Source organism: Acanthochromis polyacanthus, chromosome 11 (assembly GCF_021347895.1).
Source record: "Acanthochromis polyacanthus isolate Apoly-LR-REF ecotype Palm Island chromosome 11, KAUST_Apoly_ChrSc, whole genome shotgun sequence".
Taxonomy (NCBI): domain Eukaryota; kingdom Metazoa; phylum Chordata; class Actinopteri; family Pomacentridae; genus Acanthochromis; species Acanthochromis polyacanthus.
This window is the reverse complement of record NC_067123.1, coordinates 8,799,093-8,820,185: the sequence shown is the minus strand read 5'-3', so window position 1 is coordinate 8,820,185 and position 21,093 is coordinate 8,799,093. Positions and strand designations below refer to the sequence as shown.

Below are 21,093 nucleotides of genomic sequence, written 5' to 3'. Positions count from 1 at the left end.
AAAGCTGAGGAATTCACACAGTCTAACTCGCTGTGTCTTGTAATGAATATATTACACTCGCTTGTGATTTTTCTCTAAATGTCCTTACATCAGGGTCAGAAGATTGCAAGAAGCTTCAGACAGTTAATTAGCCAGAACTGGTTTGGTAAAAGCCATCAATAGGAACAGCAGATTCTTTGTTTTTGCTTCACTTTCAGGAGGGATTTTAAGGACGAAAGCAATAACTTTGAAATGGAAAATAAGTCATTTTGTACTGTAAGACCTTGGCTGTTGATTATTATTGATTGTTATGACACAGGCGGGAACACTCAAGGGAATAAATTGCAAATAGGTTTCTACTAAGCCCATGGTCTGTCAGTCCGAAATTAAAAACACAAAATATATGAGCCTGGTGATAATTGTGTCCTTAAAATCATACACTCTAAACAATGTGTCTTTTTTCAACAGTTTTCAACTATTTTTTGTTATTTTACTGATTTTCCCTGTTGTTTTTTTTTAAAAATTACATTTACAGATATCTAGTCTACTGAAAAAGTATATTAATTTACATGTTGATTGTAAAAAAAAAAAAAAAATCAAAATTGTAAATAATGTCCACGTTTTTTTTTACATATATTCTTTTACTATATTTGGCCAAAAAAAAGGAAACTATTTTTTACTGTGCCAAAATCAGGAAAAATAAATTAAAAAAATTAAAAAATAAATATTAACTTTATTTTACAGATATTTGTCATTATTTGAAAAAAGCATATCAAGGATTGAAAAATGGTAAATATTTTTTAAAACTGTTGTTTTACAGATTTTTTGTATTTCGTTAAATTGTGCTAATATCCAGTAAAATCTTAGGGAGAAAATATATTTAAAAATATTTTAATGTATTTAAATAAAGAAAGAAATATATAAGTGTTTTACAGACATTGTTTAAAAGGAGAATTTGTACATGAAAGATTTTAAAATGATAAATAATATTTAAAAAACAAAGCTACAAATGTATTTTTGCTAATAGTAATAGTTTGCTATAATAATAGTTCAATGTGTGGCAATAAAATTACACAGTTTTACTGCTTTAAAATCCACTAAACTTTTTTTTTTTTTTACAGATGTTTGTCATCATTTGAGGAAAAATACATAAAGGACTGAAAAACTGTGATTTTTTTTAAACTGTTGTTTTGCAGATTTTCCTTATTTCATTAATTTATGGCTGATATCCAGTGAAATCATAGGGGGAAAATATATAAATGTTTCTTTTTTTAAATGTATTTAAATCAATGAAATAATATAATTGTTTTTACAGACATAATTTCAAAGGAAAATTTGTAAATTAAAGACTTGTAAATGGAAAATGATATTTTAAATGCAATTTTTCAGATAACATGTAGTAAAATTACATAAAAAACAAAAAACACAAAGCTGTAAGTAATATGATTATTAAAAATCTGTGTTTTTACTCATAGTAATAGTTTACAATAATAGTTCTTTTACAGTGTGTGGCTACAAAATTACACCGTTTTACTACATTAAAATACACTTAAAAGTCATTATTTTGGGCATTATTTTTGTTATGGCAGTTTTCGAATGTTAGAGTATTCCACCATTTTTTACTAGATTTCCTGTGTCACCATTGCTGCCACAATATTTCATTTTTTCTGCTCCCCCCCCCCACTTCAGGATATTATGTCACATCTGGCCTAACCTCTGCTCCACTGGCTTCTTTATCTATTTGCAATCTCTCCCTCAGTGTTTTGCTGAAATATGATCCTTAGACTCCACAGTGGTTTCTGTCGGGGTTCCAGCTGCAGAACAATTACAGCTCCCATTAAAATGTACTGAAATCATCATGACTTGGTTTCATCCATATTCATAAAAAATACATTTTTCTTTCCCCCCTTTTTGGTTTTTGAAGACCTTGTTTTGCTTCATTTTGCTCGTCTCTTTCCAGCTGTAACTGCTGGTAGCTCCAGCCTTCTCGGCTTGTTCCTGGGCTTTTCTTTATGTTGGGCCGTATTGTGCTATTTCGCCTGAAAAGGACGCAGTCTTCATAAGGCCATAAATCATAATGAACATAATCCTCCTCAGCGGATTAATTCACAGAAATTCCCATCACTTATGGGTAATGGTATTCATTAAAAGCAGCTGAAACATTATTTATTCAACAGTGTTTTCAAGAAAAAAAACCCTCCCATCCTTATCTGGACATTTCAAGAGAGAAATATTGCCGAGACAGAGTCTGTTCCAAAGCTGGATGTTTTGTTATTAGCAATGTCACAGAAAGGAAAAAAAAATCACAGCGAAAAAATAATAAAAACTAGCCATTAAATTCTGAATTGTGGCGGCTGAACTTTACAAATCTCCAATAGCGTTTTGTGTCGGAGAGGCTTAATGCTCTATTTGGGACTCAGAGAATTATTATATGAATAATGAATCCATTAGTTGATAATACCTGTCAGATAATTGCTTCAGTACCTGGGCACAGCTTCAGAGATAGGGAGGCTCTTGCCTGTAGCGTGTGAATTGAAAGCCTTGTGTTTGAGTGTTAGGACAACTGACTGAGTGGGTAATGAGGATTCATGTGAGGAGACGGACCTGTAGGGATGAATGGGACGCATTCACCATGATCAGCTGCTTTATTAGTGATTAGTCTGGTTCCCAGCTCGACACCATTCCTGCCTGTGAGAGAGCTGATCTTTCAATGTGCGTTCATAGGATGGTGGATTTGGGCTAGAAATCCTTTTAACTTCTATCAGTAGATGTATTACTGGACAAGCTTGTATGAAAACAGAATAAAGGTCATAGACTGTGTAGAAAGACAGCAAACAGTCCATTATGTGACCTGGAGTTTAGGTGCTTTGACATAAAACTTTTCATCTTTGATGGATGGATGGATGGATGTTTAAATGATGGATCAAAGGATAAATGGATGAATATATGGAAGGAAGAAAGGAAGGAAGGATAAATGAATGAATATATGGATACATGTATAGATGGAAGGATAAATGGAAGGAACGAAAGAAGGAAGGTAGGATGGATGGATGGAAGGATTAATGGATGAATGTATGGATGGATGGATGAATGGATTAAGGAATTAGCCTGGCTTGTTGTATTACACTAGCCTAGCCGCGCTAGACCCAGATCTGAATATGCAAGGGTCTAGGAACTCTCGACAGGGAGGGAGGCGGGCTAAAAGGTTGTCTTTCAAATCACTCTGCAGCAACTGGGTAGGTATACAACCAATCAGCACAACAAATAGGCCGACGTAGTTCCTAGAGCGCCGGAAATCAGAAGATGCGTGAGTTCGGTGAAGCCTTATTTATACAGTCAATGGGTGAAGCTCAAGTATATTACAGACATGTTAACAGAAAGATTATTCAGAGTCTGTGCTAATGGAGCTCAACGACTGTTGTCGTTTTTGTTGTTGACCCTGGCAGAGAATTAAATTAGTTGCCGTGGGTTGTCTAGCGTGGCTAGGCTAGTTCAGAGCCCTAGAGATAGTAAGAGTTGCGACACTCCCATAGGGTGCCGTTGTACGCTTTCTTCCAGTCTACTTCCGGGTTATGGAGGCTTGTTTAGTTCCAAGCACCACTTCGACAGTGATAGCCACCGTTCATTTGCACTGCAGGTTGTTGAGTATATGTGGAGGTAAGTTGATGAAATGCCTGCCTCTTTTGAATTGTCAACTGCCTATATTTTATCAGAGGCTCTTTATGATGCACATGCTGAGCTTTATTTGTATTTGTGCAGCGTAATTATATATATTTTTTATCTTGGTAGACGACCGAATTTCTGCTACTTTTTTTAGCTCGACTCTGCTGTTAGCTGTGAAGTTATCTCCAGGGATATATTGACGGATTAATTGTTGATGAGTCGCTACCTCTTTTTAATTTTAACGTCTTTATATTATATCAGAAGCCCTTTGTGGTGCATACATTTATCTGTATTTGTGAATATTGGCAGATGACCGACTTTCAGGCATTGCCTTGTGTTTGTTAGCTCTTCTTTGAAAGCTACCTAGCTACATCGCTACCTCTTTTTAATTGTCAAGACTACGTCCTTTATATGAGACCCTTTATAATGCATAAACTTATACTTGTAAGTATTTCACAAATATATTTATTGATATCTATCGTATCTATCTATCCGCCAGTATCCCGAGAGCCCTCACTGAAGACACGAAGACCCTCATTGTTTCTCCCATTGTCAATAAAACATACTATTTCATTCATCAAAGCATAATGAGTTGTTATTCTTGAATATATATTTTGTGTATGTCTTAAAATGGTTATAGTGAGTCAACTCCTGCCTCATCAGAAGTGGCTGGACACTATGTGCTGAATGGACTGTTGTTACTCTGCTTTTCAATAACCCAGACTACGGGTAAGTGAATCAGAGAAATATAGACATTGTCTGGAAATACAATAATCCAACTGGGCAAAAATTAACATCTTCAATCATCTTACATTTCTGTGTAAAAGTCGATTTTCCATGCTAACACGAATGTGAAACATTACCTCCAAAACCCCAGAAGTGTCTTTAATATGTCACCTTATGGCTCAAAATGTAAAACTGACATTTACATACATACTCCAATGAATTAATAATCAAACAAGTACTTGGAGGTGTGATTTTATTCCTTTTTTACCGTGAAATCGCCGCTCTCAGTCCCATAGAAGGAAATGACAGCGCTGCCTGTTTGGAACTATTCAGGCTTACATGAACCACGTGACCGCCCCGCTGCGAGAGCATGAGTGTCGCAACTCTTACTATCTCAAGAGCTCTGGGCTAGTTGTTTCCGGTTGTTTCTGTCAGAATCGTCGCGCCTCTGTCATCACTTAGTTACGCCCGCCTTCTGACTCTACACTTCATGGTGATTCGTCGGCCAGTTTTAGGAGCATCCAACCTCGAGGCTTACCGAGGGTAACTAGACCCACCCTGGCAGAGAATTAAATTCGTTGCCGTGGGTTGTCTAGCGCGGCTAGGCTAATATTACACACAATATCTAGTAAAATCAAAAAAGGAACAGATTTTTTTATGTGTATGTCGACTGCAAAAAAAATAGAAACTAACAAAAAACATGCCAAAAGTTTAGAATAAAGTTCACATCAAGAATCAGTATTTTTTAGAAATAGTAACTTGCTCTTAAACAGTGTGTGATTGTAAAAAATACACTGCTTTACGGCTTTAAAATCACCTTAAAAATCCAATTATTTTATAGATATTCACCTTTTTTTTTCTTCAGTTTTTGAACACTGTAATATTCTGTTGTTTTTAACACATTTTTTTTTTGGCATCCTTGTTGCCTGATTTTCATATTTTATTTTTTCTAATGTAGAGTCTGAGACATGATGCCACATCTGGCCTAACCTCTGCTCCACTAGTTTCTCTATCTCAGTGAAATCTCTCCCTCAGTGTTTTGCTGATAAATGATCCTGTGGTTCACTTTTCAGGCACCACAGTGTTGTTTTCCTTATTTTGGGGTCAATTATGAACACACATATTAATGATAACATGTAAATATTCATTATTATTTTCCATTGTTAGGGATTCCCAAGCCTCATTTTAGTCACTAATTTTATTTTCTGCTTGTTTTCTGCACATCTCGGGGCCGTCCTTCCTCCCTCGCAGCAGATCTGTGTCTCTGTCAGGAGCAGAACTGTGAACGTTGGTATTCGTCTCCTGATCTTCTCCTTATTAATTTGTGTTCAGCTTTGTAATCCGGTTATTTGCCACTCACTTCTCGTTCTGGCAGAAAATATCAGTAATTAGGGCTCAGTGCTTGGCTGGCCACATTACTCTCTTCTTAGTGTTTTACTGAAGAGTGCTTGTTAAAATGGACCCGCGTCGCTTTGAAATGAAATGAGCCAAATCCACCCCCATTGTTGAAATCCAGCCGTCTATCTCGCTGATTCACGGCCTCAGCCAGCCCAGGACTGATGAGTCACGAGTGAAGTTTTTTTTTTCTTTTTTTTTTTTTTGAGAAAAATTAAATTAAAAAAGCAAATCTAATCTGTGAAACCTGATAAAACGTGCTTTAGAGTTTGTGATAAATTTGTTTTGCTTGTAAAATGTTTCCAGCTTCTTGGCTACCTCCTGTAATTGATAATTAAAGTTTCCTCTGCTGCATATTTATGGATTCAGTGGGCAGTCGCATGGATTATTTTGGGATGTTTTCAAGCTGGAAAGCCTGAGATAAATCAATTTTAAAAGCCACCTGTTTTGGTTCTGAATTTCCATTGAAATACATGCTAGTTGGTGGATTATGCTCAGGCCAGACTGACACATGGACTGTTAAGATATGAAGAAGGATTTTAATTACGTCCTGTGAAATATGCAGAGTTGAGATAAGCAGGGGAACATTAAACTCTCTGACATCGTAATGGCAGCTCGTGAATGCGAGACTTGCAGGTGTCACGCACAAAACAAGCCGTGCACATCAATGAGGCCTTTGTGCAATGAAACCTTTTAGTGTGCCAGACAAGAGTTAAAAAGCGGGTCGTGCAACAGAAGTGGAGGCACTTGCATGTATAAGCAATTGCAAATGGGCTGCTAACGGGGATGCTAAGCACACCTGATTATAGTGTAGGTGGACATAATAGCAGAGAGACTGGCACTGCGCGTACCTGGACAGCATCCTCACAGCCGGAGCCTGGCGAGCGGTCAAAGAGAGGGCGAAACAAAAAAAGGGGGCTCAGAAAATGGATCCTGGTGATTGCTGGTTGATAAGTGTGAGGACACCTGTGCTGGGAGAAACCTGGCAAAAAATGAAAAACCACAAATGAGCAGAGCCACATGCCCATATCCATAATCACACTGAACCAATTAGAAGACTAATCCATTTACTTGACTGACAGGAAAAGTAATCCTGATTATTGAATTCATCTATTTAGCTGACAGATCACTCTGTGCCATCGTCGTCTCCATGTAAGGAGTTTTATATCCTTTTAACCTTTTAAATCCCTGCTATCATCATCTATATCATTCTTTGGGTTTTTGTCAAGCAATGAAGTCCACCTGTTGTCATCGCAGGTCATTCCCATACATACAGAGTATAAAAAGTATGCACTTTCCCCCTTTTATTGCTTTTCAACATTATATCACAGTCAATTTAATTAGGCTCCTTTGACAAGAATTTACAAATAAACAAAATTAGGCACGATATTTAGCTGAGAGCAAACACTTCACACTATTACAAACACACCACCCTCACTGTAAACCATAGTGATGGCAGCATCATACTATGAAGCATGTTGGTGGCAGCATCATACTGTGAAGCATTGTGGTGGCAGCATCATGATGTGAAGCACGGTGGTGGCGGCATCATACTGTGAAGCATGGTGGTGGCAGCATCATGATGTGAAGCATGGTGGTGGCAGCATCATGATGTGAAGCATGGTGGTGGCGGCATCATGATGTGAAGCATGGTGGTGGCGGCATCATGATGTGAAGCATGGTGGTGGCGGCATCATACTGTGAAGCATGGTGGTGGCGACATCATACTGTGAAGCATGGTGGTGGCAGCATCATGATGTGAAGCATGGTGGTGGTAGCATCATGATGTGAAGCATGGTGGTGGCAGCATCATGATGTGAAGCATGGTGGTGGCAGCATCATGACATGAAGCATGGTGGTGGCAGCATCATGACGAGAAGCATGGTGGTGGCAGTATCATGATGTGGTGATGCTTCCTTGCTAGCTACAATAAAAATAAAAATAAAAAACACAAAGGGAAAACTTTCAAAAGGGTAAATACTTTTAATTCGCACTGTATGTCCAATAGGGACCTCCTCCACCTTCTAGAAGGCTCAGTAGGTGTGTTGTTAGTGTTATTATCCAGTCCGATCACAGCACAAAGTTACATCAGTAATAAAGGCAACCTCTTGCATGTCTGCAGCGAAGTCGGCAGAATGGAAACATACCGACATGTGGTAACTGTCGAGACAGGATGTATTTAAACTCAAACCATGAATCTTTTCAAATCAAATCAAAGCCTTTATTGTCATTGCATAACAGTGCATACGACAACACTTTAAAAAGTAAAACAGAAGCGAGAATATATCAGCAAAAATATAATAATAAGAAAAAATATAAGCAATTTAGTGGAAGTGTAGTGGAAAATATTTACCGTGGGTACCCAGTTATTGCACGAATAAGTTATTTATTGCACAAATCTATTTATTTGCATAGTTATAACTCAGTCTGTGATGATTGATTGTGTTCACAGCCCTGATGGCTCTCCAGAAAAAGCTGTCTCTGAGTCTGTTTGTCTGGGTTTTGTGAGACCTGTAGCTCTGGCCAGAGGGCAACAGGTTGAACAGGTGGTGGCCATGGTGAAATAAGTCCCTGACAATGTTTGTGGCCCTGCTGAGGTAGCGAGAACTGGCAATGTCATCAAGAGAGAGCAGAGAGCAGCCAGTGATTCTGGGTGGTGTTTATTACTCTCTGCAGAGCTCTCCTGTCTGCTGCTGAGCACCCAGCGTTCCACACTGTGATGCAGTACGTCAGGATGCTCTCCATGGTGGCTTTGTAGAAGGACACAAGCAGCTGCTCCTTCAGGTTGTTTCTCCGGAGCACTTTCAGGAAGTGAAGTCACTTCTGGACCTTCTTCACCACTGCTGTGTGTTAGTAGCCTAGCCATGCTAGATCCCATGTTTCTGACGGCACAAGGGTCTAGGGAAGCTCGACAGGGAGGGAGGCGGGCTAAAAGGTTGTCTATCAAATCCCTCTGCAGCAATTGGGTAGATATGCAACCAATCAACGCAACGAATAGGCTGACGTGGTTCCGAGAGCACCGGCAGATTGTGGCTAAGTCCCATTAGCTTCCCAACCAGCGGAGCCGCGGAGCCAACTGGTATATTAAGGATTTGCCATATCCCGTTGGCATAAGTCCAAATACGTCTTTCTTCTCAATGAAACACTTAAGTGTAATTTTAGCTTCAAATCTTTAAGGGCTGTGGCCAAAGCCGAGTCAAAAGATAACTGTTTATTGTGCGCCAGTTGTTTCTGTCAGAATCGTCACGCCTCTGTCGTCACTTCGTTACGCCCGCCTTCTGACTCTACACTTCATGGTGATTGGTCCAGCCAGTTTTAGGAGAATCCAGCCTCGAGCCTTATGAAGGGTAACTAGACCCACCCTGGCAGAGAATTAAATTCGTTGCCGTGGGTTGTCTAGCGCGGCTAGGCTAGTGTGTTAGCTGTCCAGGAGAGGTTGTTGGTGATGTGGACGCCCAGAAATTTGAAGGACTGGACCCCACTGACGGTCACAGGGGCTGGGTCTGTGCTGCGTTTGCAGAGGTCCAGAATGAGTTCTTTGTTTTAGTGGTAAGTGTGAGGTTGTTCGCCGAACACCACGCTGACAGCTTTTGCACCTCAACCTTCTAAACCTAACCAAGTAGTTTTGGTGCCTAAACTTAACCAACCAGAAATTGAAAATGGAAGTTTACTCTGTATGACAAATGGTGCTTGAAAGTAAACATCTGAACAATACAGAATTTGGCTAATCCTTTTGCTTGACACAGGACTCAAACTCAAGTCTACAGGGTGAAAGTTTGCTGACTTACACCTCCAAATACAGGCTCTTGCTCATCTTTATAATTGAAAACTCACTGCTCTACCGGCATTAGATGAGGTGATAATGGATCTCCATTAAACTCCTCCACTAAGAGGTGGGGAACAGCCCTACTGGCCTAAATGAATGTGAATGATCTGCAGTGATAACAGCCATTTAATGGGCTGACAACATCCAAAACTGGTACACACAGGATATCATCTTGGACAATGGGAAATTGCAGACACTGAAAACGCTGAAAATAGTTGCTTTTTTTTTTTAAGCTAATGATGGCTAAAGATTCCAGAAGTATATTTAGAAATGGGTGATGCATCATTTAATGACTTTGCAGATTATAATGGCAAGTTAAAGGTCATGTTCCCACTGTGCTGCAGTCTATAGTACGAGTGATATTAAAGAACACATGTGTGACTGATGGCATGCAGTCAAGCAAGATGTCTTTCACTGGAGGATTGTCTTGGCACGCCTTCCGGAGTTTCTGGTTTCCCCGACAAGTAGGGAAAAAAAGACAAGTTGTTTGAGGACACAGCAGGATTGACTGGATGTCATTTGTTGGGATAATCATCTGCAGTGCTTCTGAATCAGGCCTTTAGTTTGACTTCTGGTTTCCAATGTCAGTCTGCTTCAAACTTAGGAGGTCAGTTCCTCTTGTTGCTGTCAAATCACATCAATCTGCCATTTCCAGTCATTTCTAGAGCTGTGCAAAGAAGCCAAGGACAGAACATTTGATGGTCTGTGGGCAGTTTAAAGGCAAATATTTCAGTTGTTTCAAAGGTTTCTGGAAGGGTCTGAATATCATGCATTATATAGCTATATGTATTTCTCATCGACTGTGTGCATACTGCTTGATTCAGCAACAAGAACAAATGAAATAAGAACTTTTTCTGAATGCTCCTTTTCCAGTTCTACGCTCATTGTGCCCCTCTGCCTTTGCTTGTCCTTTCCACCAATATTGGATAACCATCTAATTTGTTCAGAGCTACATCTCTTATATCTTGATCCTCTTCTCCTCTTTCTTTTTTTGAATAATTCCTTTTGATGAATCCCTCGCTGGCCTTTGATCTTTGCAGCAGAATGCGAGTGGTTCGAGCAGAGGAAACACATCAGATCGAAGAAGGCAAACTCGTCAATGGAGCTGTGAGGAGAGCCGCTGAGCCTTGATCAACAAGGCAGGGGCATGAAAAGAAACGGCCGCACTTGAAAAGAGGCTCAGAACAAAAGCCGTTGACACGGCTGCTGTCGACTCTTTTGTTTTGTCAAGATATGACAGAGATGTATCCATATGGACTGCATCACACTCTGCTTTCTCCCGACTTCAACCTTTTGTCCTCCCTGAAAAGGAGTACAGTCAATTCCCTTCAAGTGTATTCTCTGGTCAATTGCTGTGCCTATTTTCTCTTGAATATACTGTTTTCATTCACTGCCTTTCAAAGTGCATGGCTGTGTTTATGTTTGTGCATGCTCAGATCACGAGCAGCAAAGGTGGGCTTTGAAAACGGTGACCTGAAATATTGAATCGACCACCACTGTTGGTGCTCTTGTTATTTAATGTGTAAACGTAACCTGCAGTGAAGAGGCTTTGGTCTGTAGATTATACAGTTCGGCTCGTCTCTTGGTACAATATGCTGAAAGAACACCTGAAAAATAAACTTACACAAACACACAGAGTTGAACTTCTTTCTGAGCTCGAGTGTTCAGTTTTTTTTATCCTGCATCTACATTTATACAGTCCCATACTTTCAACACCATCCATAATGGGGGTTGCTTGAGAAACAACATCTCTTGTTGCCAGAAGCTTCAGTAAAAATAACTTGATTTCTCTTTTAGGTTCTTGAAGACGTTTTATCTCCCATCTAAAGAGTTTCTTAACTTCAAAACTAAAGCAGCCTCTTAGGTGAGGGATGAAACCTCTTCAAAAACATAAAAAAGACGTTCAGTTCATTTTTACTGATGCTTCTAGGATTGCCATGACCTGGATGACTGCGAATCTTCGTAAACTTCTCCTGTTCATTTTCCCCAGACATGTCCAGCTTCTTTCTCACAAGACAGGAGTACAAAGTGAGCTGGATTTCTGTCTTAATGTGTAAATGTGATCTGCAATGAAGAGGTTTTGTTCTGTAGATTGCACACTTCAGCTTGTCTCTTAGTGCAATATGCTGAAGCAAACTAATACAAACACACAGAGTTGGTCTTCTGTCTTTGACATCAGTTTATCCAGTTAAGACTCGCTGAACTTGAGTGTTCGGTTTTAGCACCAACCTGCATCCACATTTATAGAGTCCCATACATTCAACACCATCCATAATAAGGGTTGAATGTTTTGTCCAATTGCTGCACTTGTTGAAGAAATAATGTATCTTGTTGCCGCGACATTCAGTAAAAATCAGCTGGATTTCTCTTTTCAGTTCTTGAAGACGTTTCATCTCTTATCCAAGAGGTTTCTTAATGTTCAAACTGAAATAGCCTCTTTGGTGATGAAACATCTTCAAGAACCTACAAGTCCACCTCCTTTTTTTTAACTGAAGCTTCTAGGATTAGCATGAATTTGATGGTGAAGAATTGACACCAACTTGTCTTGTTCACTTTCCCCAGAACTTCTAGGCTGTCCAGAGGCCTCTCTACAAAGTCAGCTGGATTTCTCTGTTAATATGTAACTGTAGCCTGCAGTGAAGAGGCTTTTGTCTGTAGATTATACAATTTGGCTTCACTCTTGGTATAATATGTTGGGGAAAAAAAAACCTGTGCCAACACATGGAGTTAAAATTCTGTCTTTGACATTGGTTTATCCAGGGAAGACTTTCAGAGCTTGAGTATTTGGTTTTAGCACCAACCTGCATCCGCATAAATAGAGTCCCATACATTTACAGTCAGCCACAACACTGGTTGAATGCTTTCATCAAGGACTGCACTTGTTGAAGAAGTAACGTGTTATTGTTAGGAGCTTCAGTGAGAAATAACTAGATTTCTCTTTAAGGTTCTTGAAGATGTTTTAGCTCTCATCCAAGAGGCTTCTTAATGTTTGAACTGAAGCAGCCTCTCAGGTGACCAAGTCCAGCTCCATTTTACTGAAGCTTCTAGTATTAACATAAACTGGATGGTTTAGAATCAGCACAAACATCTCTTCTTCACTTTCCCCAGACACTGTTAGATTGTCTAGAGGTCTCTTTCTTTTGAGACATGACAACAAAGTCAGCTGGATTTCTGTGTTAAGGAGTAAATGTAACCTGCAGTGAAGAAGCTTTGGTCTGTACATTTCAGCTTGTTTCTTGGTACAATGTGCTGGAAGAACACCTGAAAAATAAACGTAAACACAAAGCTGAACTTCTATCTTTGGCATTGGTTTACCCAGGAAAGACTTGCTGAGCTCCAGTGTTTGGTTTTAGCACCATCCTGCATCCGCATTTGTACAGTCTCATGCATTTAACACCAGCCATAATGAGGGTGGAGTGCTTTGTTTAAGGGCTGCACTTGCTGAAGAAAGACAGTATGTTATTGCTAGAAGCTTCAGTAAAAATCAAATGGATTTTTCTTTTAGGTTAAGAATGTTTCGTCTAAAAGAGTTTCTTAACTTCAGAACTAAAGTAGCCTTTTAGGTGAGGGATGAAATGTCTTCAGGAACCTAAAAGAGAAATCCACTTAAATTTCACTGAGGATTGTCATGACCTGGGTGACTGAGAATCTGTTGTTCACCTTTCCCAGACATGTCCAGCTTCTTTCTCACAAGACAAGAGTACTGAGTTATCTGGAGACCATGTAACACCCAGAACAGCTCTTTTCTTTCACTGCAGAACATGTTCCAGCTTTGAAGGTTGTTCTGGGTTTTCAGTTACCTCTGGAGTCCTTAAACCAACAAATATTCCGGCAGAAGCTCGCAGCTTTCCAGTATAGTCAGCCTTAAGACTAAAACAGTGAGGAGGTGTGATGGAACTGTCATCTGTCTTGTTAGGCGTGTCATGAAATATCTCTGGATTATTGCTGTGCTACTGTATAAGGCACAGTGCTGAAATACAAAGCGGCTGGAGCGGAGAGGTGGTTTTATTGCTTGTGAATTTCAGGTTTGATGTTTACAGACTGAGCTTCAAAGGACTTTACTGTAAATCTGTGTATGCTGGGTAGAGCAGAAGACACTGGCAAGCTATGTAATCTATTATTAAAGCAGAAAACTTTTGAAAACTAGAGTGCTTTTGATAAACTACAAAATAACAGCTCTCATGGAAGAGCTTTTTTAGTATTGCTGTATCCTGTTGGCTTATTCTGTAAGGTTTGCTCGTGCAAGTGTTATTATATATAAGTAAGAGTTTCCTAAATGCAGATTTACAGGTTCATTTGAGTGTTGTGTTTCAGTGAGTGAATGGCCCCAGGAAATTTGGGTTCCTTATGCAGCAACTTGGGCCTTTTTTGCATTAATTTATGGTGGAAATGTCTTTATTTATGTGAAAGTAAACACAAAACTGAAGCACCAGGTGAGAATTTAGAGCCTAATGGAATATATATGGATCTAATTATGTTTTCCACAATAGATTCAGTGGTTGTATGAGCTCATAATTCATATTTTGAAAGTAAAAAGGGCCCAGTACTGAAGAAACAAGACAATTGTTTCTTTTCTTATGGAAATTCAAACAATGAATGAGCTACTTGTGTGACGTGACAGAGAGACATAACAGCAGTTTAAACTGTCATTACCTCTTTAATAATTACGTGCATGTGAACATCCAACTTCTGCATTGGGAGCTGATGTAACCCACCATCTCTCCGTTTCAGTGTTTGTAAGACCTTTTTTTTAGTTATTTTTTTTGCAGATTTGCATGCATGACATACGTGGAAGCGATCTAATCTGAGGTGCTCTATAATTTGCACAACTAAATTGCATATCTACCACCTATTTATTATGGTAACAATGGCTTTTATGTGAAAAAAAAAAAAGCTCTGCTACATTCATCATCAAAAGCAATGAAAACCTGATTAAAGATGACAACATACAGCAATCATTTAGTGTCGAATACCAATAGCTGGTGAGTCAGAGCTCATTGTAAGACACACATATTCAAGCACACACACACACACACACATACGCTGCAACTGAAAATCGTATTAATGCTGTAATTGTGGAGGCAAGTTAAAACACCTTGCATCTGTAAAAATACCAACTTTTCAGCAATGAATACCAGCAGACTCCTTGTGAGATAGTCCACAGTGCGTTTTGTGACTAGTGCAGCAGATTTTTGAAAGGGTTTCATAAGCCCACAGGCCATATCATTTTCTCAGCCCACAGAGGATTATGCAGCCCTTCAATTCTGGCTTTAAAAAAAAATCACCATAACTGCAGTTAATAGGTTGTCAGCTGACAACATGGTAACACTGAAAAGCCACCCACAGTGTAAACATGCCAATTATTTGAGCTGTCAGCCGCCCATTAATGTTAAAAAAGTTCGCTTTTTAAAAAATATTTGCCTTTGTGGCTCAGTCTATCACACCACACACCTATCTGACAATTAATGCCAGAAATAATTGAAAATTCTTCTACTTACTGACAATTAAAAATTATTATTTCAAATAGGAAAATCCTAATTGGCAACTTCAATACAGTTTTTTGGAAACCTTTCATTCCTCGCGCATAATTTTACCTTTTCTTCAGTAACTCACATTGAGTTAGATTATACTTTGGAGTAATCCCTTGATGCTTAGGAAGTAAAACACAAAAAACCTCCAAAAGTGAATGTTTTATTGAGACAGAGGCAGTCGAAAAGGTGACTGTTGTGCTCATGAGTACATTTCAGAGACATTACCACTTGCCTGGATGTGCCTGGTTGTGTTTTTTTTTTTTTTTTTATCATTTTACTGTTAAATTTCTCAATCTTTTCTTTGACAAGGCGGAGGTAGTCTGGAAAAAGGCAGTTTGAAGTCACAGTAGGAAACTAATCACACAGATCATTTATCAACAAAGCCACAGTTACACATTTGCAGAGATTGTTGAGGATGCTTCCCGCTGTGGCAACCATTTCCAATTTTCTATTTAAATTCTCATAAACAACCCTGTGCACTTTCACGAAATGTGCTGCAAGAACTACGTCTAATCAGATGAAGACCAGGAGCTGTTTACTGCCAATGAGAGGTAATTCCAGGTCAGTGATGAGCAGCGAGACGATAATCTGAAAACTTTCTTTGCAGCAAATGTGAAGCCTTGTGTTTATATATGGGTAGTATATTACTTTTCATGAGTTAAGTGACTTTGTTATTTTTCAGAAAGTCTTACTCTGCTTAATATTTCATATAAAGACAATCATTTCTCTGAAGTTTTCAAAAGAGAAGACCTAAAAAGCCGTCAAATATCTTTAAAGATTCAAGTTTGGTTGCTTTCATTTGATGTTTTTTTTTTTAACAGAAGGAGTTATTTTTTAAAATTCCAAATATGAATATCTCAGTGCGTGATAAACATCACTGTCAGTTTTGATGTTTAATCGCATCTTATTACCGTTTATTTGTTAAATAAAAGCACATTCCTTTACCACTTAAATTCATCATTCGCAGTCTCTTAATGTAACAGAGCGGTGACAACTAAGGAGCCATCTGCTGTATTTAACTGCTACGATAATTAACTTAAATTTAATTTCAGAAAATACGGACGTTGGTGAATTTGGAGCTGAATCCTCGTAGCGCAGAATTCAAAAGAATAATTCCGCTATTTTCTGCTTTCGTTGACTGGATCCCATTTCTGGAATTAATTCTAGCTGTATTAACATCTTTGTGGTGGAAACGTACAGATGCCAGGGGCTGCCGGCTGCCAGCTAACGGTGACTGTTTGTGTGAAACCAAAGCCGTCCTTGTGACAACTAATCTCCTCTTTCCTTTCCCTCCGACACATTGTTGATCAGTGTCCTGTTACTGAAAAGCCAAAGCAAAATGCCACGATTATGAGCTGTCAAATGCCAATTACCGGTAATTCAGCTCCCCAGTGTGTGGCAGATGAGACAGTCACTCCACACCAACCCTCCTCCTCCTCCCTTCTAATTCATGCCACCTTTGAAGAATTATGTGTGTATGTTTTTTTCTCCGTTTGTGAATGTCATGAGCGTGAGATATTAATGGATGTTGACCGGTTTAACAATGGTACTGTGAGTGAAATAGTGCCCAGTGATTGATATCACATGCTGTAGCCATTTATCACTCCTGATTTCACATGTGATGGATGGCTAAAAGGATTTTCTTGCAAATGCCACAACCTGTAGAAACACAGAACGACCACAGTCAATATTAACGATACAAATGACTGCTGAAGGGCGTCTTAAATAGACTCGAAGAGGACTAGAACAGCGATCGGAGAGGTCAGAGTACCTCGAAAGTCAGTAAAGCCAGGACTAGATCTGAAATTTTAAGAACTTTTTCCTTCGTCCACGTATCAACTCTCCATCCAGTTTCACATCATCCTGATGACAGATACACAAACCAACAAGCAGGGATAAAAACACTGCCCAACTCAACTTTAGCTACTATAGTATTCATCTCTGGTGCCTTACGTTGGGTTTTTGGGGTGATGTTTTTCACCTTCTTAGTTTTTTTTCCAGAAACCATTGGCGTGAACAATAATGAGGAAGAGAATCATGAGGAGGCAGGGGAGGATACAGCTGGGTGAAACGAGTGAATCAATCAGAGGGCAGAAATGTAGGATGGATGTGAACAATAACCAACTGCAGTGCCTTTTTCGGCGGCCTGTAGCGCCAGTCGGGTCTTTGTTTGTCTTGATTCCCAAAGGAATAGAACCACCCATCCATTCACAATTCCAGTTAGGAAAATCAGGATGTTATGCCTGGAAGATGGGGATGCTATTCCAAACACTGTGAGGTTGGAACATATCAGCTTACACTGTGGAAAAGGACACAACTTGTAGGGCGCAAAGGGGAAATATTCTTTATATTATATAGGACTTTGATTTGGAGGTCAGTCTATAGGAGTTAAGGTATCTCAGGTCTTGTTCACAAGTGATGACAAAATAGTGCATAAGATGGACAGACTGACCGGTACAGTAGTCTGGCCATTGTACTGGTGAAGAAGGAGCTGAGCCGGGAAGCCATACTCTGGATTTGCGAATTGGTCTTTGTTTCAATCCTCAAGTGGCCAAAATGGGTTTCCTCCAGGTTAGAGGCTCTGATATCCAGAGGGATCTCACAGCAGAATCAGCTGAGGTGGTTCAAGTATTTGATTAAGATGCCTCCTGGGTACCTTCCTTTGGAGGTTTTCTGGGTACTTCCATCTGTCAAGAGACCCCAGGGTAGACCCAGAACTGGCTGGAGGGATTACATATCTCATCATGCCCTCACAACGCCCCAGAATCCTCCCAGAAGAAGCTGGCAAATGTTGCTGAGGAGAGGGAATGACCTGCTTAGCCTGCTGCCACAATGATTCGACCCTGGATAAGCAGAAGAAAATGGATGGATTTGTCCCGTCCATCCCTCTCCTCCTACTCCCACTTGATCTGCAAATGTATTTGTCCTCCTACTGAAGCTCTTCGCATAAAATTACAACAATGCCACCAGCTACGCCATGCCAAGGAGCTGTGATTAAAAATTTTCACTGCATGAATTGTCAAAATCTTTCCCATCCCTTGTTAGCACCTCAGTTATACCGGTGGCCGGGAGCTCAATTTATGCTTGATCACTTAACACTCTCGACGGATGTCTCTAGAGAAGAGATGCTATGTCTCACCTGGCTGTGCATTTGTACCGGAGTGACAAAAGCTGGAGGAAACAGATATGATTAAGTGAAGTGATGGCACAGTTAACACTCGCTGGTGGATGAAAACCTGCCCAAGTGTGAAGTGTGTGAAGAAGGGGAGTAGACGACATCCTGTAGCACTTATTACACTCTTGCCAGGGCTATTGAAAGCAAAAATGCCCATTTCTTTTGAAAGACAAAGTGAAGCATGACAAAACAGTATTTACAGCACTTATAAAAATGATTCACCCCTTTGGAAGATTTTCCTTTTATTGCTTTTAAATGTTAAAGCTGCTGTCCGGAGTTTGAATCGCAGCGTCTCCCAAAACGCTGTTGGTCCCACCCTCCCTCCCTCTGATTTCGCCCCTTTATTTGTGCACGCACGCAGTACATGAGAGAAGTGCCCGGAGTGCTGCAGCATCTCGCCTGTTTTGCTGTTTTCCCCTCTTCTGCATTTAGTACATTTAGTAAATAATAAAGGAATTACGTTAGAATGCTGTATTGAGTCTAACTTGTCCTAATACCAAAATATCATGAATCTGCTAGGACGAACGAGTAAAGTTTCAATATGTGATTACACTCGTGTATCCCTCTCGATGACGTTGTTTATCAAACTTAGTGCATTTACGCGTGTATATGTGTTAGATTGTTTATTTATTTCTATCTAGAGTTCAGAATTGCATGACTCCTCTGACGAAGAGTATGTCCCAGACGCCCCAACATCTTCCTCCAGAGGTCGGGCATCTAAACGAAGCCGTCAGGCGGGCTATGGAGGCCGTGGTCGGGGAGCGACGCGAGCACCCCGAGCCAAAAAACGTCCTGCAGTCTCTTGGCCTGACAAGCCGTGGGATTGGTAACTTTTCTGGAAGTTGGTGAGCCCTGATGCTCTCTCTTCCACAAGCAAAACAAATGTGCGCGCGGTTGCGTAGTGCGTAGCTCGCCCACCTCTGCATGGGCTTGCTTGCTGTGCGCGTAACCGTTGATTGACAGCATGACAAAGCTGAAGCTCGAACTTGATTGGTCGGCAGCAACCGGCGCTTTTTGGAATAACATGGGGGTCTATGAGAGGAAGGTGGAGCTCAGGAATAAATTTTCATATCGCGTTATACTAACTTTATATTATAGTATCGAACTAGACTAACACATTTAAGCTTTGTTAAAAAATGATACATAAATTGAAAACAAACGGAAACTCCGGACAGCAGCTTTAAGTCATGGTCACTTTAATTGGCTTTTTTGACAATAATTTCTGTGTAGCTTTGAATTTTTGTTTTGGGTCATTGTCTAGCTGGAAAACAAATCTTCTCCTATGTCTCAGCTCACTTCAGACTGCATCAGGTTGTCCTCCAGGATTTCTCTACATTTTGCTGCATTCACTTTACAAACTTTTCACAGCCTGCTGCTTTGAATCATCCCCACATGATGATGATGCCACTGTCATGCTTCACATAATGATGCTGCCACCACCGTGCTTCACATAATGATGCTGCTACCACCATGCTTCACATGATGCTGCCACCACCATGCTTCACATAATGATGCTGCCACCACTGTGCTTCACATCATGATGCTGCCACCACCGTGCTTCACATCATGATGCTGCCACCACCGTGCTTCACATCATGATGCTGCCACCACTGTGCTTCACATCATGATGCTGCCACCAGCATGCTTCACAGTGAAGATGGTGTGTTTGTGATGATGTGCAGTGTTTGGGGTCCAGCAAAGATAGCTTTAAGTATGATGACCAAAAATCTAAATTTTTTAACTCATCAGACAATCACTGAGACACACTCACTGCATTCAGATGATCTCCATTTCACTAATTGTGTGACATTTATCACCGATTTGCTGCACCTGTTTTGCATTAAGTGAGTCACTTTAAAGGGGGTGAATGCAAATGTAATCACTTATTTTGCATTTTATATTTATATAAGTAATTGGCTTGAATTGATTACTTTGTAGAAATCTGTTTTCATTTTGACATAGAAGAGTTATTTTTCTTGTAAATTCTTATCAAAAAAAGAAAGCCGAATTAAATCAAACATTATTCAGTGTCCAAACTACTAATTTTACTTTTATGGAAAACAGTCTCTCATTATTGAGTATCTCATGAAATACCACAGCATTTAAAAAAAACAAGAAAAAAATCTCCATTACCTGGTCCACAAGAAGTACATTTAAATATTGACTTTATTGTTGACTGTTCCGTCAGTAATTTGATAACTTGATAGTGATTTAGTCAAAAGAGGAAGAAAAAAAGTGAAACTAGCTTCATTAGGAATTAGTGATGCAGCAGCTTTAGCTTTTCAAAGGCATTAATTCTCTCCATTTTTTCATTTGACAGCTGCTGGCAATCACCCAGATAAAAGCTGATATAACTGACATCATGACAGGCTGACAAAAAAAAAGCCCAAAACAAAACAGCTGTGGTTCATTGCCTCCTATAAGTATGTGATTTGGATGTTAATGTGGATGAGCGAGCTCCTCATCAGCGCATTGCTCTCGCTCACGCTGCTCGTCTGTCTACATGGGGAAGCTCCGCATAAACAGGCAAATGCCACAAGCCTCTAAATGTCAATTAACTGTGATTCATCTCTGTGGAGCTTCGGGAGGGAAGCGGAGTGTGGCCATTCATACAACCACCTCCCTTCCTCTTTGACTTTCCGTTTACGTTCAGTTGATGCTCCCAATCCCCAGCCACCGCCACCCAGTGAATAAGCTGCAAATTGTGGGATCGTCGGGGTTACGAGTGTATAATGGATTGCACTGTAAAGATAACATTATAGTGGTGCACTGACACCAATTTCCCTGATAGTAGGACA

General features: G+C 39.9%; 1 protein-coding gene and 2 long non-coding RNA genes across 3 annotated transcripts in view; all 3 read left to right on the top strand.

Annotated features, from left to right (window-relative positions):
* The window catches only part of LOC127536272 (uncharacterized), a 578,171-nt gene that overhangs the window by 446,919 nt on the left and 110,159 nt on the right, over positions 1–21,093 (top strand). The window lies entirely within an intron of this gene.
* The window catches only part of pvrl2l (PVR cell adhesion molecule related 2 like), a 300,493-nt gene that overhangs the window by 178,048 nt on the left and 101,352 nt on the right, over positions 1–21,093 (top strand).
* LOC127536274 (uncharacterized) lies at positions 3,539–4,224 on the top strand. The gene is made up of 2 exons (XR_007945273.1): positions 3,539–3,636; positions 4,142–4,224. It is a non-coding gene; the product is annotated as an uncharacterized LOC127536274 (long non-coding RNA).